The sequence below is a fragment of the Macaca fascicularis genome, chromosome 2, assembly GCF_037993035.2.
Source record: "Macaca fascicularis isolate 582-1 chromosome 2, T2T-MFA8v1.1".
Lineage (NCBI taxonomy): Eukaryota > Metazoa > Chordata > Mammalia > Primates > Cercopithecidae > Macaca > Macaca fascicularis.
In genome coordinates, this window is record NC_088376.1 from 195743702 (window position 1) to 195767345 (window position 23644).

Below are 23644 nucleotides of genomic sequence, written 5' to 3' on the forward strand. Positions count from 1 at the left end.
ACTTATGTAACAAATCTGCACTTCTACCCATGAACTTAAAAGTTAAAAATAAATAAATAAATAAATAAACAAACAAATAAAATTTTCAAATGCAGATATATTTTAAATATTTTATTATCAGTAATTGAAATAGAATGAACTGTTAACAATTTTATTTCCAAACATTATGCTGCCTTTTTTTTACAGTGAAAAATAAAATAACCATTTTAATAGTTTCCCAGAAAGTTTAGAAAATATATATCAGAATAAATGTATGTACAGTGATTTTGAGAATTAATAGAGCAGATAACACTACCTTATTTATATTTATTTCAACAATTAATCTTTATATGATAATTCTATTCAATTAAAAAATTATCACCACTCCCTCTTTTCTTTCAGGTTAGTTAACTACCAATTTCTCCATTTGGGCAAGAAACAAACAAAAAGCCACATATGTTTTATAAAACATGGACAAACAATTATGGTTTGCTTTCACAAATGATTGCATCACAACCAAGTGTTATAAAGATATGAATAATGTACATAGAAAACTCTGATTCGTTGTAGAGACATGGATGCAGTTGGAAGCCATCATTCTCAGCAAACCATCACAAGAACAGAAAACCAAACACTGCATGTTCTCCCTCATAGGTGGGAACTGAACAATGAGATCACTTGGACACAGGAAGGGGAACATCACACACCGGGGCCTGTTGTGGGGAGGGAGGGGGGGAGGGATAGCTTTAGGAGATATACCTAATGTGAATGACGAGCTAATGGGTGCAGCACACCAACGTGGCACATGTATACATACGCAACAAACCTGCATGTTGTGCACATGTACCCTAGAACTTAAAGTATAATTTAAAAAAAAAGAAAACTCTGATTCAATAGACATCATCAGCTATCACAGACATTATATAACTTAATCAATGCAAGTTCTACGTATTGAAAGCACATACAGATTTTTAAATATAATCAACTCTTTAATTGTCTAATATTCTGATACTCATTTTGTGTTTAAATTTCTCAGATTATTTGTAATTGTGAGTTTTTTTTTAAGTTACTTTATTCAAATTTGAATACTGAGTCTTATTGCATTTGGCTAACATGTTCCTTAATTTTCTCTTTACCTATAATATGTCCCTCTTTTCCACTGACTTTTTTTTTTTTTTTTTTTTTTTGAGATGGAGTCTTGCTCTGTCACCCAGGCTGGAGTGCAGTGGTGTGATCTTGGCTCACGGCAACCTTCCTCTCCCGAGTGCAAGCAGTTCTGCTGCCTCAGCCTCCTAAGTTGCTGGGGTTACAGGTGCACGCCACCATGCCCAGCTGATTTTTGTATTTTTAGTAGAGATGGGGTTTCACCATGTTGGTCAGGCTGGTCTCAAACTCCTAACCTTATGATCTGCCCTCCTTGGCCTCCCAAAGGGCTGGGATTACAGGCGTGTGTCACCACACCTGACTAATTTTTGTATTTTTAGTAGAGACGGGATTTCACCATATTTACCAGACTGGTCTCGAACTCCTGACTTCAGGTGATCCGCTTGCCTTGGCCTCCCAAAGTGCTAGAATTATAGGCGTGAGCCACCATGCCTGGCCTTACTCACCTTTTTAATGCCAGGCTTTTGGAATTAAAAAAAAAAAAGTCATATATATTGCATTAAAACAAAATTTAGACTGTTAAAGGTAATCAATTTCTCTGCCTAAAACATACTATTTAAAATGAATGATATTCTTTTCCTACTCAAATATTCATTTTTTTCCTAAGATCGTGTCAAGTTGTAACTATATAATGAAGCATTTAAGAATAATTCTAAAGGATATTTTTGTTTGATAAGTGCATTTTCCGTCACTACATTGATATTTATGATATTTTAGACACACAAAATTTCATGGTATTTTTAAAATCAATTATATTGAAAATTATAATACTAATTTCAAAAAACATAAGTAATTTAGAATTTGTATGCATTTCTTTACAATTTTTAATATATTTCAAGAATATTTCCCATTTTTGGAAGACATATGTCCATAGGAGAATCTACAGTTTAGTTTTATTCTGTAGATTTAATTTTTCGATGGAAATTTTATCAGCATACTTCATAGGTTCAATGCACTTACTGTAAAACACTGATTATGGATTCCGGTAACGTGTTTTTAGAAGACCACATTAGGCTCACGAATATAAACTGGGGTTCAATTTAAGAGACACTTTCAGGGTACAGTCACATAATCCATTTCTAAATTTCAGGGTACTCTTCTGCAGTATTTTAGTACATAGACCAACATTTGCTATTTCTGTACACAATCATAAAACTAAACAAACAATTCAATGCTGTTTAAAGCTGCACCTCAGATTTTAATATATTTTTCTATGTACAGAATTATAAAGTATTAGAAGTTAGAGAAGGAAATGAACTTCTAGGTTATATTATTTCTCTCTATTTCAATATGAGATGGTTCTTGGCAATATATTCTTAAATATTCTTTATAAGAGATTTTAAATGATTCAAGTGAGAGAGCTTCTGTTACTTCCCATGGAATCCCATTCAGCAATCTAACACACTTCAATACAAACCTATTTCACATTCTCACCTAGGTTTTCATCTCTTCCCTTTTGCTACACTTTGCTGAGTTTGGTGTTGGAATGCTGCTTTGTCATGTCATCCTTCAGATTTGAGCATCTCTGCTGCTATACCACTTTTTAAATGCAAGAGAAAGAAAAACAAGATTTTATGATTAGGAAAGCACATTACATCATAACATGTTGAATGTACATGTACATAACATGTACAAATACATTTAAAATATGATTCCAATATAATGTCAATAAGACTTTCAATGCTTTAGTGACATACTTACCATGTGCATTTCCTAATCTAATGTCACATGCCTGATTTAGAGAAGAGGCATGAAAAGCATGCTGAGCCAGTCTTATCTTCTAAAACAAAGTGGCAATTTGTCCAAAATCAGCTGTAACCAACATACCAATTGAATTTATATTTCTGCATTGCTGAAACTCTGAAAAATGAAAGCTTTGAAAAACCTCAGAAAAAGAAGAACATAAACAGGCAATGAAAGAGGCTTTGACGAATAAGAACCCTTTCGCTGAGAAAAAGCTACACTGAACTAACCCTCTCTATAAAGTAGTTGCACAATGTTGAGTGTTTTACGAATGTGCACACACATAATCATCCCAAATATCAAATTATCCTTTAAGGACAGCCTAAAGTGACCCTTCATATTAGTAAATGTTTTCTCCTAAGGGGAAAACATTTTATTATAGCCTAGCAAAACCAAAGTATGCACTACAGACGAATCAGGGAAAAATCACACTTTTTTTTTTCAAAGTAATGTAGCTATACTAATATTAGATACATTTTCTTTAGACTTTTTTCTAGGGTAATAAGAATGTTTCTCAGATTATCAACCTACTTTAAACATTTAAATGTTCTGATGATAGAAGGCTTTGGTAAACAAATAATTTGGTCCCCACCTCCCACTGTTTTTTAATGAAAATATTGAATAACGAGATTTTCAACCTATCTATTTGGCATTTAGTTCCACTCAATAAAAGTCTGGGAGATAATTAGATAGATAGATAGATAGATAGATAGATAGATAGATAGATAGATAGATAGATAGATAGAAAGAAAAATAGAAATAGATCTATTACATAGATAAGATAGACAAACCACAGGATCAGCAAAATATATACACATGCATATATATAAAACACAATTTTAAAGACAACAATTTTAGTATCCTTTGTTGTAATTAGTACTATTTGTATTTTAAAAATACATTAAAATTAATATTTTGGTCAAGTTTTTTTTTTTTCCACTCTATCTAAATTAAGATGTATTTTGTCCAGAAAACATTGAACTGGAAGCTAGAATGACTAGGTTTACATTCTAATTCTGCTGGCTCTTCTAGATACTAATTGCTTTGTTATCTCATATCCAAAATGAGACACTTAAGCTGAATAGCCACTAAATTTTCTATCACTCTAATTGTCATTGCTTATAATTTTGTTGTTGCTGTTTTTTAAATACACAGGACTTAGTGAGTGTTTTAGTAACTACAATTTTTCTATTTAGAGTAGTTTCAAGTATTTTGTTTCTTACCATTCTCCAGGAGGAATTTCTTTTGTTTCTGATATAAGTTATGTTACCTCTATTGAATTCTTGTACACTGAAAAGCTGTAACAATCTCTCAATCATTTGCATTTATATAACACACCTCTTGCTCACTTTAAAGTACTTCACAGATCAGAACAAATTAAGAAACACCATCTCAAATCAATGTGTTTAATTTGGATTTAAATTTTAACAAGGACTACAATAATTTAATTCTGAGAAGAATAAAATGAGAAGAATTTAATATTGGCTGTGATTATACAAACTCTATTCTATTATATAACTAAACCATTTCTCAACATAAGGCATTTAAAATTGAAATAAAGAAAAAAAAATAGGACACTTAGAATTGTCAAACATGCAACTTTGTACTGAGGAACTAAAAACACTCCAATTTCTCTGTCGTTGTGTTAATATTTCAGAGGAAGTATCGTCCAATGGGAAAGTTGGGGCATGGCATGCAGGATATGGGATCATATCGCAGGTTTTACTACTATCAGTATTGAAATAAGGACCACTCTTGTCAGTATTTTATCAAATCTGTGTAAAGTGTTCTTTCAGCTAAGCCCATCAACGCTTCCTGACAAACTTGTGGATAGTGTTTAGCTTTATTTTTGCAGACAAAGATTTTCTTTATGCCAGGCCTTCACTCTGTGAGATTTGTATTTCTGTTACATTCTGTAACATGTTTCATGCTGTTGAAACATGTTTAATTGTTTACTTAGCAAAACTTCTTAGTAAAAGAACTGTGGCAAATAGGATGAATATATTTTAGGATTTGGGAAAGATAAATAATATCTCCTCCAGAGAAAATGTTAACACACATATATAAATGGAACAAATGCATTCATGCTATGAATGCTCAATTGTTTTGGAGAAAAAAACAAAAGCTTTTTTTTTTTCTTTTTTTGGGAAAAAAAGCAAAAGCTAAGGAGAGTGATAGTGAAGTAGCAGAAACTAAGAAGGTCTGGCCTAGAAGATAGGAATAGGTGATTCTAACAATGTAGCTGTTCATTTTGAATTATTTTCTGCCATTTCATACTCTTCTTACTGATTGTTGAAATTCCTAACTCGGTTTTTAATACACTCAGTTAAAATATTTTTATAAATTTCATCTAACTTAGAGAAACAGTATGCATATGACTTTTTGAAAATTAATATGTAACTAAAATCAGCTGATCAACTACTGAGAAAAATACAGTACTAATTTCATTATTTTGTCATCCTGTTTTACCCATCTACTTGTTTATATCTGACAATTCATTGCTACTTACCTGATGTTTTACAAAGATAATAACACCATCTTCTAGTCACTAATTGCCTGTGTCTCTGTTATGTAAAGGGAACGTATTCCTTAGTCATTGAATCTTCTTTTGCAACACAGCTAGAATTCTTATGACTTCACAGAATTCTATCAAAAGTAGATATATGAAAATAATAGTTCATTTTCTATCACATATTTCCATATTAGTTTTCCTTAAATATAAATTGATGGCTAGCTTTTGAAACATGTTTAATTGTTTACTTAGCAAAACTTCTTAGAAAAAGAACTGTGGCAAATAGGATGAATGTATTTTAGGATTTGGGAAAGATAAAAAATATCTCCTCCAGAGAAAATGTTAACACACACATATAAATGGAGCAAATGCATTGATGCTATGAATGCTCTTTTTGTTTTAATTTTCCTACAAGAAGATGATGTGATAAATTCTATTATAATATTTTAAGGTCTTAAGTATTCTACTGTTGCAGTAATAAACTAGCTTAGACTATGGCAGATATTGATAAATATAGTTTATCTATTATTTTATTTCTCATTGGCATTAATATTTCTATTTGAAACAGATGTACAGGTTTTTATTTCAGTCCAGCATTGAAATTTAGCCTATGATTGCATCATAACCTCTTTTGGGTACAGTTTCCCCTTTCAGGTTTTAAAAAATAGAACAGATTTTATTGCAGCACTTTAAACTTAATTTAAAAACAACATGGAAATTGATGTTTTATTACATTGAGGTTTTTTCCTACCTCTTTCATTCTTATTGGTCTAATAAAAGTCTTACTACTCCTCTTTTCAGTCCATTTTATGCACACTTTTCAAATTTTTTTTTCCATAAAATTACATGGACAAATAATTTTGCAAAAATTTTTTTTGGATAGATATTTTTCTGATTTTTTAAAATTATACTTTTAAGCTCTGGGATACATGTGGAGAAAGTGCAGGTTTGTTACATAGGTACACATGTGCCTTGGTGGTTTGCTGCATGCATCAACCCATCACCTACATTAGGTGTTTCTCTTATTGCTATCCCTTCACTAATCCCCCACTCCCGACAGGCCCCGGTGTCTGATATTTCCTTTCCTGTGCCCTTGAGTTCTCATTGTTCAGCTGCCAATTATGAGTGAGAACATGCAGTGTTAGGACCTCTGTTCCTGTGTTAGTTTTCAGAGAATGACGGTTTCCAGCTTCATCCATGTCTCTGCAAAGGGCATGAACTCATCTTTTTTTATGGTTGCTAAGGATTCCATAGTGTATAGGTGCCACACTTTCTTTATCCAGCCTATCATTGATGTGCATTTGGGTTGGTTCCAAGTCTTTGCTATTGTCAACAGTGCTGCAGTAAATATACTTGTGCATGTGTCTTTATAGCACAGTGATTTAAAATCCTTTGGGTACATAACCAGTAATGGGATTGCTGGGTCAAATGGTATTTCCAGTTCTAGATCCTTGAGGAATCATCACACTGTCTTCCACAAGGATTGAGCTGATTTACACTCCCACCAACAGTGTAAAGCATTCCTATTTCTCCACATCCTCTCTAGCATCTGTTGCCCCCTGACTTTTTAATTATCACCATTCTAACTGGCATGAGATGATATCTCATGGAGATTTACATTTCTCCAGCAACCAATGATGATGAGCTTTTTTTCATATATTGTTGGCTGCATAAATGTCTTCTTTTGAGAAGTATCTGCTCAAATCCTTTGCCCACTTTTTGATGGGGTTGTTTGTTATTTTATTGTAAATTTGTTTAAGTTCTTTGTAGATTCTGGATATTAGTCCTTTGTCAGATGGATGGATTGCAAAAATTTTCTCCCATTCTGTAGGTTGCTTGTTCACTCTGATGATAGTTTCTTTTGCTGTGCAGAAGCTCTTTAGTTTAATTATGTCCCATTTGTCAGTTTTGGCTTTTGTTGCCATTGCTTTTGGTGTTTTAGTTATGAGGTCTTTGCCCATGTCTATGTCCTGAATGGTATTTCCTAGGTTTTCTCCTAGGATTTTTATGGTTTTAGGTCTTGTGTTTCAGTCTTTAATCCATCTTGAGTTAATTTTTGGATAAAGGGTCAGGAAGGGATCCAGTTTCAGTTTTCTATGTATGGCTAGCCAGTTTTCCCAACACCATTTATTAAATAGAGAATGCTTTCCTCATTGCTTACTTTGGCAGAGTTGTCAAAGATCAGATGGTTGTAGATGTGCAATGTTATTTCAGAGGCATCTGTTCTGTTCCATTGGTCCATGTATCTGTTTTGGTTACTGTAGCCTTGTAGTATAGTTTGAAGTCAGGTAGTGTGATGCCTCCAGCTTTGTTGTTTTTGCTAAGGATTGTCTTGGCTATGTGGGCTCTTTTTTGGTTCCATGTGAAATTTAAAGAGGTTTTTTCCAATTCTGTGAAGAAAGTCAATGGTAGCTTGATGGGGATAGCACTGAATCTATGAACTGCTTTGGGCAGTATGGCCATTTTCATGATATTGATTCTTCCTATCCGTGAGCATGGAATGTTTTTCCATTTGTTTGTGTCCTCTCTTATTTCCTTGAGCAGTGGTTTGTAGTTCTCCTTGAAGAAGTCCTCGCATTCCTTGTAAGTTGTATTTCTAGATATTTTATTTTCTTTGTAGCAATAGTGAATGGGAGTTCACTCATGATTTGGCTGTTTATTATTGGTGTTTAGGAATGCTTGTGATTTTTGCACATTGATTTTGTATCTTGAGACTTTACTGAAATTGCTTATCTGCCTAAGGATGATTTGGGCTGAGATGATGGGGTTTTCTGAATATTCAATCATGTCATCTGCAAAGAGAGACAATTTTACTTCCTCTCTTGCTATTTCAATACCTTTTGTTTCTTTCTCTCGCCTGATTGCTCTGGCCAGAACTTCCAATACTATGTTGAATAGGAGTGATGAGAGAGGGCATCCTTGTTTTGTGGTGCTTTTCAAAGGGAATACTTCCGATTTTTGCTCATTCAGTGTGATATTCATTGTTGGTTTTTCATAAATAGCTCTTACTATTTTGAGATACATTTGATCTCAATGTATCTGATCATCAATGTTTATTGATGGTTTTTAGCATGAATGGGTGTTGAATTTTGTCGAAGGTCTTTTCTGCATATATTGAGACAATTATGTGTTTTTTGTCATTGGTTCTGTTTATGTGATGGATTACGTTTATTGATTTGCATATGTTGAACCAGCCTTGCATTCCACAGATGATGCCAACTTGATCTTCGTGGATAAACTTTTTGATGTGCTGCTGGATTTGATTTGCCAGTATTTTATTGTGGATTTTCACATTGATGTTCATCAGGGATTGTGGCCTGAAATTTTTTTGTTGTTGTTGTGTCTCTGCTAGGTTTTTGTATCAGGATGATGCTGGCCTCATAAAATGAGATAGGGATGAGTCCCTCTTTTTCTATTGATTGGAATGGTTTCAGAAGGAATGGTATCAGACCCTCTTTGTACCTGTAGTAGAATTCAGCTGCGAATTCAACTGGTCTTGGGCTTTTTTTGGTTGGTAGCCTATTAATTACTGCCTCCATTTCAGAACTTGTTATTCATCTATTCAGGGATTCAACTTCTTCCTGGCTTAGTCTTGGGAGTCTGTATATGTCCAGGAATTTATCCATTTCTTCTAGATTTTCTAGTTTATTTGCATAGTGTTGTTTATAGTTTTCTCTGATGGTAGTTTTTTATTTCTGTTGGATCTGTGGTGATATTCCCTTTATCATATTTTATTGTAGCTACTGATTCCTCTCTTCTTTTTTATTAGTCTGACTAGCGATCTATCTATTTTACTAATCTTTTTAAAAAAAAAAACAGCTCCCCGATTCATTAATTTTTTTTTTTTGAAGGTTTTTTTGTGTCTCTATCTCCTTCAGTTCTTCTCTGGTCTTAGTTATTTCTTGTCTTCTGCTAGCTTTTGACTTGTTTGCTCTTGCTTCTCTAGTTCTTTTAATCTTGATATTAGGGTGTCAATTTTAGATCTTTCCTGCTTCTCTCCTGTGGACATTTAGTACTATAAATTTTCCTCTAAACACTAACTTAGCTGTGATCCAGAGATTCTGGTACATTCTATCTTTGTTCTCATTGGTTTCCAAGAACTTATTTAATTCTGCCTTCTTTTTGTTAGTTTCCCAGTAGTCATTCAGGAGCAAGTTGTTCAGTTTCCATGTAGTTTTGTGGTTTTGAGTGAGTTTCTTAATCCTGAGTTCTAATTTGATTGGACTGTGGTCTGAGAGACTGTCATGATTTTCATTTTTTTGCATTTGCTGAGGAGAGTTTTACTTCCAAATATGTGGTTAATTTTAGAATGACTGTGATGTGGTGCTGAGAAGAATGTATCTTCTGTTTATTTGGGGTGGAGACATTTGTAGGTGTCTATTAGGTCCACTTGGTCCAGAGCTGAGTTCAAGTCTTGAATATCCTTGTTAATTTTCTCTCTCTTTCATTGATCTGTTCAATAATGACAGTGGGGTGTTAAAGTCTCCTACTATTATTGTGTGGGAATCTAAGACTGTTTGTCGGTCTCTACCAGCTTGCTTTATAAATCTGGGTGCTCCTGCATTGGGTGCATATACATTTAGGATAGTTAACTCTTCTTGTTTCATTGATCCCTTTACCATTATGTAATTACCCTTCTTTGTCTTTGTTGATCTTTGATGGTTTAGATCTGTTTTATACAGACTAGGATTACAACCCCTGCTTTTCTAATTTCTATTTGCTTGGTAAATATTCTTCCATCCCTTTATTTGGAGCCTGTGTATGTCTTTGCATGTGAGATGTGCCTGCTGAATACAGCACATGGATGGGTCTTGACTCTTTATCCTCTTTGCCAGTCTTTGTCTTTTAATTGGGTACATTTAGTCCATTTCCACTAAGGTTAATATTGTTATGTGTGAATTTGGGTCTGTGATTATGATGTTAGCTGGTTATTTTGCCTGCTAGTTGATGCAGTTTCTTCATAGCATCGATGGTTTTTACAATTTGGTATGTTTTTGCAGTGGGTGGTACCAGTTTTTCCTTTTCATGCTTAGTGCTTCCTTCAGGAGCTCTTGTAGGGCAGGCCTGTTGGTGACAAAATCTCTCAGCATTTGATTGTCTGTAAAGGTTTTTATTTCTCCTTCACTTATGAAGCTCTGTTTGCCTGGATATGAAATTCTGGGTTGAAAATTCTTTTCTTTAACAATGTTGAATATTGGCCCCCACTTTCTTCTGGCTTGTAGGGTTTCTGCAGAGAGATCTATTTGTCCAATGGGCTTCCCTTTGTGGGTAACCTGACCTTTTTTACTGGCTGCCCTTAACATTTTTTCTTTCATGTCAACCTTGGTGAATCTGATGATTATGTGTCTTGGGGTTGCTTTTCTCGAGGAGTATCTTTGTAGTGTTCTCTGTATTTCCTGAATTTGAGTTGGCCTTTCTTGCTAGGTTAGGGAAGCTCTGGATGATATCCTGAAGAGTACTTGCCAGCTTGATTCCATTCTTCTGTCACTTTCAGGTACACCAATCAAAGGCACATTTGGTCTTTTCACATAGTCCCATATGTCTTGGAGACTTTGTTCATTCTTTTTCATTCTTTTTCCTATAATCTTTTCTTCACACTTTATTTCATTAAGTTGATCTTCAATCCCTGATATCTTTTCTTCTGCTTGACCAATGCGGCTATTGATACTTGTGTATGCTTCACGAAGTTCTTGTGTTGTGTTTCTCAGCTCCATCAGGTCATTTATATTCTTCTCTAAACTGGTTATTCTAGTTAGCAATTCCTCTGTCCTTTTTTCAAGGTTCTTAGCTTCCTCAAATTTGTTATTAAATAGCTGCATAAGTGTCTAATCTAGCTGAAAATTACACAGATATCAGAATTAACCATGACTGACCAGGGATTGCTTCCTTCCATGATTAGAAAGCAATCATCAGTTATTTTAGCATATTGTATAATTTTGGAAGCACAAATGACAGTTTCTTGTTCAGGTATTCTAAGTTTCCAATGCTCTTGGAGCTTGAATTGTCCATTTAACTCTATCATATGCTATTTGTAATAAAGTATGTGTATTTTGGTATAAAAACATGTATTTGCTATGTTACATGTGCTTGAGATTATATTTTGTTTCTTTCAAATAGAAAATATATTTGAAACTTGGTTCAATGAAAATCACTGAGTATATATAAAGATATGTCTTTTACTTTTTCTGTGTTTTTGAATGTTATATAATATTTCATAGTCTTAGAACATCCAACAAAGATAGATTTAATTCCTTAAAAAGAAAATACGATATCTGAAGGGGGGATTATATTCTATATGTTGCATTACAATTTTAATTTCTCCACATATTTTTCATGGACTTATTTTATAAGATCTTAAGTTTTCATTAAAAATTAGAACATAAAACTCTATGCAATAAATACTAAAAAAGAATTGCTTTAAAATATTGTCTTCAAAGCAAAAATATTTCATTAAAGGTATATAGAAAATATTGCTACAAATTTTATATAAATCATTGAAATTCAATATTACTCAGTATTGTTAAAGTAGATTTGATGGTCTTAGAATTAGTATCTTCTAAAAATATACTGGTATGTTCCTCAACTTTTTTATTATTTGGCATATACTACAGCATTAATAAATTTTAAATTTTGCCCTAAAAATCTCTATTTTTGAATAATTCAGTTTTATTAATTTATGTTTTTTATATGGTTCTTTTCCTTTTTATTTCTTTTTGTAAGGGTATAGTCTTTCTTGCTTTTAAGCTAATTATTTATTGTATATTTTTTCTTTGTTATTTTGTAATACTAAGAATTAAGTCTGTGAATTTTTATCTGAGCAGTTCTTTAGTAATATGTAGTATATATAGCTGAAATACTTTGGTTCTTTATTTATTTCAACAAGGATGGCTTCTTTCCACCACTCCCTTCTCTGAAACAAGAAAGCATACAGGTTTACTATTTCTTAAACCACAAAATTATTCAATAGAGCAATTGTTTTACTCCCTGAGTATTAAAATACCCTAATTTTAGTCAACTTCTCTTTCTAAGTTTCTTTTGTTTCTCAAACAGGGTCATAACTTAACCTTCAAAACTTTATGGACAATGTTATTATGCTAAGAAACCAGAGTCCTTTTTTACATATGCAAGGGTTTGAAAATAAAACTTATTACTGAAAGGTCCTAGGTCTATGTGTAAATTTTTGTCCTTGATTACAGTGAGGAACTATAGACCAGGAGAAAGTCAGAGAGTTGAAAGGTAGTCCCAATACAATCTGATATGTATTAAAAAATAAAAAACAAAAAACAAAACAAAACAAAACAAAAAAAACACACATGATTTTAGTCCATGTCACTTAAAGAGAAATTGCATTTTCTAATTCTAAACTTAATGTATATGAATACAAAAAGAAAGATATAAAAAGTTTCCTTAGCGTTGTTTCTGTTGTCTTCAATGTTTCACTATTTTATTGATTTTGTTTTATTTTCTGTGTAAAGTGAGAGAGTATAGTGGGAGTAAACTGATCAACTTTTTTCATTGCTTGTATGTATTTGTCTTGTAAAGCATGTATTTTTGAGTTAAAATTTCATTGCAATCCTGTAATCCCAGCACAGAGTAGGTAGATCACTTGAGGCCAGGAGTTTGAGACCAGCCCCGCCAACTTAGTGAAACCCCGTCTTTATTAAAAATACAAAAATTGGCTGGGCATGGTGGTGGGGGCCTGTGATCCCAGCTACTCTGAGGCATGAGAATCACTTGGACCTTGGAGGCAGAAGTTGCAATGAGCAACTCTGTCTCAAAAAAAAAAAAAAAAAGAAAGAAAAGAAAAGAAAAAAAAAAGAATTTCAATTTAAAGCCAGATTAAGAAGCTAGTTTTTATTCTTTGCATATGGACAGAAAAGAAAGTAAAATCTTCTTAATGAACATATGTTCTTAGTGCAAATATATTAAGAAAATGAATTTGTTTTTAGTTTACAAATACTGAAACTGTGACTTCCTGTTATGTTCATTTTAATTTCATAAAATCTCTAGTTTATTCTCAGTTGAGTATAATTGCTTTAACTTTTATTAGGGCTTAGAAATTTGTGATTTATTATTTTTTTAAATTGAAAGGGTTACAAGATAGGAAAATATTCTGAGAAAATGAGCCAGAGAGAAATCTGAATCAAACCAAATCTATGTCTCTATACAGAATATATGGCAAACATTCCAAGAATGAAGCAGAATAAAAGTAACCTGACCATTTACGAAGTTTCAAGTTCATATTGTTCAATTATGTGAATTGTCTCTCCACACTGATTCATATCATTGGTCTACTTCTCGTAACTTCTCTTGTTTTCTTTTTTCCTGGGAAGATACAGTTTTTCTCTATGCTAAAGCAAATATGTACCTAGGCAAACAAAAATAAACCAAAAAAAAAAAAAAAAGGATATATTTTAAAATGTAGTATAATGAACTATCCTTTCGAAGAGGCAACTGAGAAAATATATATATATATATATGCACACACACATTTTTTAAAGTTTCAGCTCTGCACTGTCTTTAAGAAGGTCAAGTATATGGATTCATCTTGTCTCAACAAATTTCACTGTTGCTTTTTGCTTTTTAACAGTCTCAGATTTTTAAAGAACAATGTTTTTCACCAGTTTAGATTACCATAATACCAAACAAATATTTCATTCAGTGTGACAAATAATATCAACCACTACAGACTGGAAGACTATATATTATTTGTAAGAACAAAATACCATAAAGACATATTTCATCAATTTCTCTTAGAACAAGCAAGCATCTTGTAGCCTAACTTTATTTTGATGTCTCTGTCTAAGCGTTGGCAATTCAATTGATTTGTCACCATCTTTATTGAACACCTACAATATACAGGGGTGGAAAGTTTTATTTAAAAAAAGTGGAATGACATATAAGCCTTTCTTTTTAGACATACAGTTGGTGAATTGAAATGCTCCACTTAGCATAGTTACTACATATATATACATAGAAGTTTCCATTAAAAATGTGTTGGAAAAGTTCAATTCAAAATTGCATATGAGAAAAAAATTACACACACACACACACAGATAATTATATTTATTATAATTTTTTTACAAATTTTAAAATAAAAGTTAGATTGGAAACTAAAGAAAAAATATTCAATGATGTGTTAAAACAAGGTAAGGAACACTTTATTCAGACAATTGTGATGGATATAGGGATCACTGCAATGGGATTTTATAGTGGGGGAGAGAGATGGGCAAGTAAGAATTTATAGCCCTTGAGTATGGTGGGGATCGGTAGATGGAAAATTACTAAGACGAAGCATCATGGATAAGGGGGATTCTGGCAAAATCAACCTAGCAGAATTCTTGCTGACGGCAGATAATATGACACAGCGGATGGTGGAGAATATGTAACCTGATGAGATACGAAGGATGATAACATACTGGCAGGAGTAGGGGCAGTTCTTGCTAAATTGAATTAACGGTATTCTTGCTAATATTAGATTTTATAAGGAAATGCAGAATTGGCCCTAAAAGAAGTTTCAGGAGCCTGACTGAAGTTTGGTCAAACAAAGCATCTTTGTCAAAACACCTAATTTTTTAAATATTAGTTTGCTTTCTCTCATTCCTTCCTTCCTTCCTTCCTTCCTTCCTTCCTTCCTTCCTTCCTTCCTTCCTTCCTTCCTTCCTTTCTTCCTTCCTTCCTTCCTTCCTTCTTTCCTTCCTTCCTTCTTTCCTTCTTTCCTTCCTTCCTTCCTTCCTTCCTTCCTTCTTTCCTTTCTTCCTTCTTTCCTTCCTTCCTTCCTTCCTTCTTTCCTTCCTTCCTTCCTTCCTTCCTTCCTTCCTTCCTTCTTTCCTTCTTTCCTTCTTTCCTTCTTTCCTTCTTTCTTTCTTTCTGGCTAGAGTGCAATGGCACAATTTGGCTCACTGCAACCTTTACTTCCCAGGTTCAGCCTCTCGAGTAGCTGGGATTAAAGGTGCCCACCACTGCACCCAGCTAATTTTTGTATTTTTTAGTAAAGGCGGAGTTTCACCATCTTGGCCAGGCTGGTCTTGAACTCCTGACCTCAAGTGATCCACCGCCTCCGCCTTCCAAAGTGCTGGGACTACGGGCGTGAGTCACTGCCCCTGGCAATACTTAGCTTTATTTCTGATGGTGACTTCCTTGTCTGCTAATTATTAAGTTTGGAACTAGTTTTATATTTCTTTAATTCAAAATATTAAGTAGAGAATGTGTTTAAATTATCCTACTTAGTTAAATAAGACTTATCAACCTATGTGTGAATATATGTAATATTATAAATTCAAGTTATGTAAATTCACATGTGAAGCAAAAGTACTACGACAACAACAACTTGCCAAGAAGAATATTCAAAAAAACTTATTATTCGAGGGTCCTAATATGAATGGAGGGGTGATTTTCATTATTCCACTAATCAGGTGTTTTGTGTAATTTTATTGTTATTCGTGTTTCTCCAAAAGTCAGCCCTTCTACATTACCTATCCGCATAATCCAAGGAGGTAAAAGAAAACTGGAGATTCTGAAAAAGACTTTGCATCTTTTAACCCTTGAAATTCACAGCCTAGGTTTTATTGGTTCTTTAAATAATATTAGATTTGTGTCCATATCTCTAATGTTTTATTTTGTGTGTTGAAAGCCTAAATTTTCTAATTACGGTTGCTTGAATTTGACATGGAATAATAATGATAACATCATATTTTTCTCTCTTCTGAAAGTCACTAAAGGTATTGGTAATAGTTGCTAATAATAGCTTAAATCTAGGCCAAAAATGATTATTTCTTAACAGTATTAAATTATAGATTACTGAAGCTGAAAAAATGAGAAACCAGTTAGTGTATTAGCAAAATGTAGAAGAAAATACTGCCGTATGACATTCTAGTGGCAGAAACTTTTAAGCAAGAGTAGATTTTTAAACTATGTTTTCTTTTATTATTGTGATGTACTGTACTCAAAAATATTTTATAACATATTCCACCATTTTAAAAAGATAAGATTTACTGATGTTTCAACTGTAAAAATCCTCTCTTAAAAATCTGATATATAAAATTGGAATTTATATCTACAAATACCCTCTTTTAAATTCATCAAACCGTGACAATTATATAGTACTTAAAAACATACTTTTCATAATTTCACGTAAATTATACTTTCCCAGTGACGTCAATTTATTTAGGCATTAATCTGTTATTATTCAGTTTATTTTAAATGTCTCTATAATTGGACAATAAGAACAAAAATATATTAAGATAGAAGTCTTAGGGGTTTTTGAATCTTGTTCTTAGAACTTAAAAAAGTTCAAGATATTTAATACATGCAGGAATTACATATTGGATTTCAAAGACTTTAATTGTGAGATTCAGTCAAAAGTGCATCTTTCTAGTGCATTTATCTGAATAATTATTTGTTATATCTTTTATGTCATATCTCATATAATCTAAAATTTTGATTACTATTTCATGAAATAGAAACCTCAAAAAACCATTAATTTATTACAATTTCTCCACTAATTTGAAATTTAACTCTCACTAATAAAAGAAACTGATATAAATTTGAATCTTTTCTTAATCTTTGCATTGTTACATTGACTGACCTGTTTTCTACTACTATATATTCTCCAATTTTAGATTATTTTATTGAAATAAATAGTGCTTAATCAAGGAGTAATCTTAATTCTTAAAAATTAGTAAATGTTTCTAACGTTATTTACAGTTATACATGAAAAAAATCATCTCAGTACTGTGGATTGTTTTTGCAATAGCTCTATCAGCTACTTGGGAATTTTGGCATTGTATTAGCCAGCATACTTCAATAAATGCTGCTTAACAAACAACTCCCAAAATCTTAAAGGCTTACAACAACAATAGCAGCAATAAGTAGTACTTATTTTTCTTGATTTGTATAGTTTCATTCAACTTCTGTATATATTTTTGTTTGGTTTGTTTGCTTCTTTTAAAATTTTCATCTCCCTTAGGTTTTTTGAGGTTTGTTTGTTTGATTATTTGTTTTTCTTTCTTTGGCTATTATTCATACTTGAGAAATTATGTATCGGTTATTGGCAAATTGGTGAAGCATTTGTGGATACTTCTTGAAATATTTCAGGTTCACAAGAAAAGAGAATAAAGAGCTCTCCTGAGATTTTCTACAGCTCTACTCTACCAATTCAGTAATATAGAAAATGGCAGTATTAAGAGTAAAGAAAATGTGGTAAAAGAAAATATTATTCTTCCATTCTGAAAGAGTTTCATTCTCACTATGTTTCTGAAGCAATTGATGGTGTCCTGGTAGTTGCTTTTCAGACACAGCCCCCATAGTTGCTTGTTTGCAGATATAAACTCATGGAGTAGATTTAATCATTGTTTTTATAATATATTAACTGAATTCTATACGAGTTAACATTTTTAAAAAAAATTTTCACTCATAGGTGGGAATTGAACAATGAGAACACTTGGACACAGGGTGGGGAACATCACACTGGGGCCTGTTGTGGGGTGCGGGGAGGGGGAGGGATAGCATTAGGAGATATACCTAATGTAAATGCAGCACACCAACATGGCACATGTATATATATGCAACAAACCTGCACGTTGTGCACATGTATCCTGGAACTTAAAGTATAATAAAAAAATAAAAATAATTCTAATATAATCACTTGGTTCATATTTCTTCTTCTCTTCTTAACTTTCTCTTTTCAAGTGATATAGTGGTGTTTTGGCAGGTTCTACATGTGTACAGTGATCTTATTTTTCCCCAGAAATCAAAGAATCATGAAGATTGAAGAAACTATTGTCTGACATATTAAGTAAGGAATTACTAGTTAGTTGGTCATTAACCTTTTTTGATTTTGAAGCTTTCAAGATATATCTTTTTTTGTCCAGACCAGATTTTTTCCAACATCTCTAATTGACTGATTTCTAAGGATATGTTAACCCCCGACAGAACAGATTGAAGAAATTCTTCCTTAACCTTCCTGGACTGGACATTAAGTCAACTTAATTTTTTTTTTTTTTTCCTGAGTTGCCACATTTAACCAGATGCTTGCTTCTTTATAAAATAAAGGGGATTTCCTCTGATATCACACTTCTGTGCAGTGGTCATAACTGGTATTTCCAATTCTCCCAGTCTGTTCTTTCTTCAGCAATGAAATAGATCATGCTTGTACAGAACATAATACCATTATGTTCTTCTATACCAGGTATAGAAGAACATAATACCCATTGTATTAGTCCATTCTCATGCTGCTAAGAAGAAATATCCAAGACTGTGTAATTTATAAAGGAAAGAGGTTTAATTGACTCACAGTTCTGCATGGCTGGGGAGGCCTCAGGAAACTTACAATTACGGTGGAAGACACATCTTCACAGGGCTGCAGGAGAGAGAATGAGTACCGATCGAAGGAGGAAGCCCCTGATAAAACCATCAGATCTCGTAAGAACTCACTTACTATCATGAGAATAGCATGGGGAAACTGCCCCCATGTTGCAATTCTCTCCTCCTGGTCCCTCCCTTGAAATATGGGGATTATAACAGTTCAAGGTGAGATTTGGGTAGGGACACAGAGCCAAACCATACTACCCATCTATGTGTCATTCACATTTTAAGAAATGGAAGTAGTATAACTGTTATAATTAGAATCACTAATGGCTTTCAAATCACTACTATAACTAGCATAAACAAAAGGAAAATGTTAATTATATCCTATACTAAAGATTCTGTTTTATGAGTTTCTATTTTTGTAGAACGTTGATGCTTGTGAATATAATTTTATTGACTACTGATTCTATCCTATGATATTTAACAAGCACAGAGATGCATGGAAAATAATGGTACTAATTTCCCACACAGTAAGATGAGAACATACAAAATTCTACTCTGCTACTATTGATCATCCAAAAGTAAAATGTAATTTGATTTTTTTGTTATTGTTTCCCAGATTGTTTATTTGGCATATCCATGTTAAATGGTGTTGATTATTTTATAAATTGGAGTTTTAAGAGCAAGTCAAAATGAGCAGGCCTGTTCTCTCACAATCAAACATTGACCCTAAACCAATCTATATTAATAAGCTTTATTAGTAACATAAACTTAAATAGAGGTTTAGTCTAAATTACAAGCAAAAGACACACAAACATATACTTATAAAAACAGTTTAATGTACTTGTCACCAGTGGTTTTGAGAACATATTATTCACTTTTTTTTTTTTTACTAACTCACATGCATTTTGAAGCTTTTTACAATATGGAAATACATACAATAAATGTCAACATTGGGAAGGCTTGCTTAATCTAAGTAAGTAATTATGTTCACTCTCTTTGAATGGCAATACTTTCTGCAGCATATAATTTAGAATGTATTTTATGCCCTCCACAACCGAATTATTAAGGTTATACAAGAATAAATAAATTGCTCATTATCAACATGTAACTTCACCACAAAAATACAAACAAATATCGAAGGGGGCCTTAAAATATATTTTTCTTTTATGAATGAACAGGATTATCCAAAGCCTATATGTGTTTTTGAAGTTTTCTGGACAGATTCAATGAGAGAAACATTTGCTCCACCATGCAACGAGTTGAAGCATTTATTCTTGCTGAATAACCACAGTAGAGGTGGGTTAGGTTTTCTTTACTGGCAATTTATTAAAAAAAATGGTGAAGATACAATAGTCTAATATTAATGAGTCCTATGAAGCCTAAAGAAATGAAAGGATATTTACTTATTAGTGGATTCCAGGAAAGAAAATCATACATATCTATGAGTCACATACAAGTTTTGATGCCATATACTGTAGGAGAGGTGAGAGATGAGATGACTACAGTTAACTCATAAATAAATATAATTTAATACAGCTTTAATTTTTTAATAAAATATCATTAATTAGCTTGGTGGCATAGTAATGGATTAGAATGCAGCTGTCCAAAAGAATCTCACGAAATTTTGGTAAATCAGGAAATATAAATGAAATGAGAAAATGAGTTGAAAAGCTAATTTAAAAATAATCTTAGCACATCAGATCATAAACTGTATACAGCCATAATTTTAAGACAACAGATTTAAAGTGTTGTGGAGAAAAAGAAATATTACCTTATGTCTTAGTATTCTAAAAATTAAAATGAATGGGAATTTCCAAGTCCATTTCCTGTGCTGTTACGAGTGGAATTGTGTCCTCCCCAAAATTATATGTTAAAGTCCTTATCCCCAGGATGTGATTTTATTAAGAAATAAGATCATGGGCCTGGCAGGGTGGCTCAAACCTGTAATCCTAGCACTTTGGGAGGTGGAGGCAGGCAGATTGCCTGAGCTCAGGAGTTTGAGATCAGCCTAGGCAACATAGTGAAACCCTGTCTCTACTAAAATTCCAAAAAAGTAAACAGGCATGTGGCATGGGCCTGTAGTCTCAGCTACTCAGGAGGCTGAGACATGATAATAGCTTGAACCTGGATGGTGGAGGTTGCAGTGAGCCAAGGTCGTGCCACTGCATTGCAGCCTGGGCAACACACAGTGAGACTCTGTCAAAAAAAGAAAGAGGGAAAGAGAAGAAAGAAGGAACGAAAGAAAGAAAGAAGGAAAAAAAAGAAAGAAAGAAAAAAAGAAAGAAAGAAGGAAGGAAGGAAGGAAGGAAAAGAAAAAGAAAGAAAGAGAAAAGAAATAAAGTTATGTAAGTTTATGGCACATGTAATCACTTAAGATCAGTTCATACTGGAGTAGGATGGGTCCCTAATCAAAATCACTGATCTTCTTATAAAAAAGGAAATTTTGGACACAGAAAAACACACAACGTTTACCATGTAAAGATACAGATAGCCATTTATAAGCCAAGGATAGAGAACTGGAAACAATTCTTTCTTCACAGCTCTCATAATAGCCAACCCTGCCAATGCTTTGATTTCAGACTTCCAGATTCCAGACTTCTAGATTCCAGAACTGTAAGAAAATAAATTTGTTTTTTTTTTTTTGTTTTTTAACCACTCTGTTTGCAGTACTTTGTATGACAGCCTTAGCAAACTAATACATATGGCATATTCTAACATTCAAATGACTCTGTACTCACCATTAACCATTAAACAGATAATCAATAAGTTGGAGTGTGATTTCAAAGTATGTCACACATAAAATAACAGAAGAGAGAGAGAAATTGATTTCAAGGTATTGGCTCATGTTAGGGCTGGCAAGTCTGAAATCTGTAGGGCAGACTGGCGTCATGGAAACTGAGGCAAGAGTTGAAGCTGCAATCTTCATCCTAAAATCAATAGGCGAAACTCAGGCAGGATCTTTAGGTTACAGTTTTCACATGTAATTACTCCTTCTCTGGGAAATTTCAATTTTGCTCTTAAGGCTTTCAACTGATTGAATGAGGTACACACATAGTATTGAGAGTATCTCCTTTACTCGAAGTAAACAGTGTAAATGTTAATAATCACATGTACAAAATACTTTGACAGTCACATCTATACCAGAGTCTAATCAAACAACATAGCATAGCCATGGTGGAACATAAAATTAATAACTATACAGCCTTATCTTGTCCTACTCTTTGGATGAATCTCAAGCAAGGTCCATTACTCATTCTTAGATAATAACAAGAAAAAGTTGATTAATGTTAGTTTCATGAACAATTTCTTCAACCATCAAAACTTGCAATTTGTTAATAAATGTTCCAAACTTAACATTAATTTTTATGGATTCATCCATTTAAATATTTAAAAATGGTATACCTTTATTTCCTTCCCTCTGACTCAAAACTCTACTCAAATACTAGTAAAATCTGGTCATTCCAAATGACCAGATTGTTGTCTCAATTATGGAGCAAGTGGAACACTCATATTTTTCTGCTGAAAGTAAAAATTTATACAAATGTGTTGAAAAAATGATTGAAAATTTGGTAAAGCTATACATAAGACATTTCTGTAACTAAAAAAGTTCACACCCAGGAGCAGTAAATGTCTATGTCCATCAGCATTCACAACACAAATATTCATAGCAGATTAACTGATAATGGCCAAACCAAAAATTCACCTTCTTTAGAAAGAATACATAAAATTTGGTGTGTCAATTACTAAACGTAAATAAAATGATATATGTGATAAATAAAATAAATATATATGTATTTACAAACTAAAATAAAATGAATAGAAGTATACTGAAATATGAAGGAACCTATGCAGTTAGACATATATGTGTATTTACAATATTATTTCATGCAATGTTTAAAAAATGGCCTAAAGTAATTAGCAGTGATAGTAAGACTAGGAGTGGTAATTGAGAGGGGTTAGAGGTGTAAGTTCTGGTTGCTACAGTTGTTAAATTCATTAACCTCTGCTGTTTAAAATGTTTGCTAGTTCATCCAGCTGTAAGCTTATGATTTGCACAATTTTCTGAATAAATTATACTTAAAAGACAAGTATGTTAAAATGGTACAAACAACACAAGAACAAATAATGAGAATAAAAGATAGTAATTTGAGAACATGAAAAGCAGATGGATAACTGGCAAATACAGGTGCTGTGTACTGATTCCTTATTTAAGGAACTTATTTTAGCAGAATATGTTTGGATTATCTGAATTTCTATTGTGGTAGAAAGTGTTAGAAGAATGTTGTGATTAACCATATTTAAAAACATATTAATCCCCCCAAATAAGTGGCTTCTCTGTGTTACTCTCTACTGGGCATATAAGGTTTAGCAGATACAATAAAACCAAAATGTATTTAGATTTGAAGCCTAAAGATTACTCTTTGAAAATATTTTGGATACTGAATTGAGGAAAAACAACGTAATACTAATTTATTAGGCAAGCTTAAACTTCAGTTTAATTCCCAGTAGACTTTTGAGTCATGCCAACATCCCTCTCAGCAACAGCCCTGGTTGCCTTGGGGAATGGTGTCTTTTTTGAACCTTCTTTAAGAAAATAATAATCCAGTGGGTCTTCTGGCAATATGCATAACACCCATTATAGTATGTCTATTTCCTCAAATTATTAGTTCTACAACAATTCTGCCAATTCAACCTTTTTCAGCTTAAGCCGTCATTTTCCCAATGCTGTTTGGAGCAATCATCATAAGTAGTTTGCGTTATGTACTTGAGTCCTTACTGAGTGAAACCCTATATTTTGGAAGAGAATACCCTGATCCAAAAAACTCTTTATGATCCACCCTATTGTCACAAATAGAATCCAAATTTTTGTGTAATTTGTCAATGCTTAATCTCTACTGGCACACATAGGCTACATATTTTAGTTCCTTTGGGTAT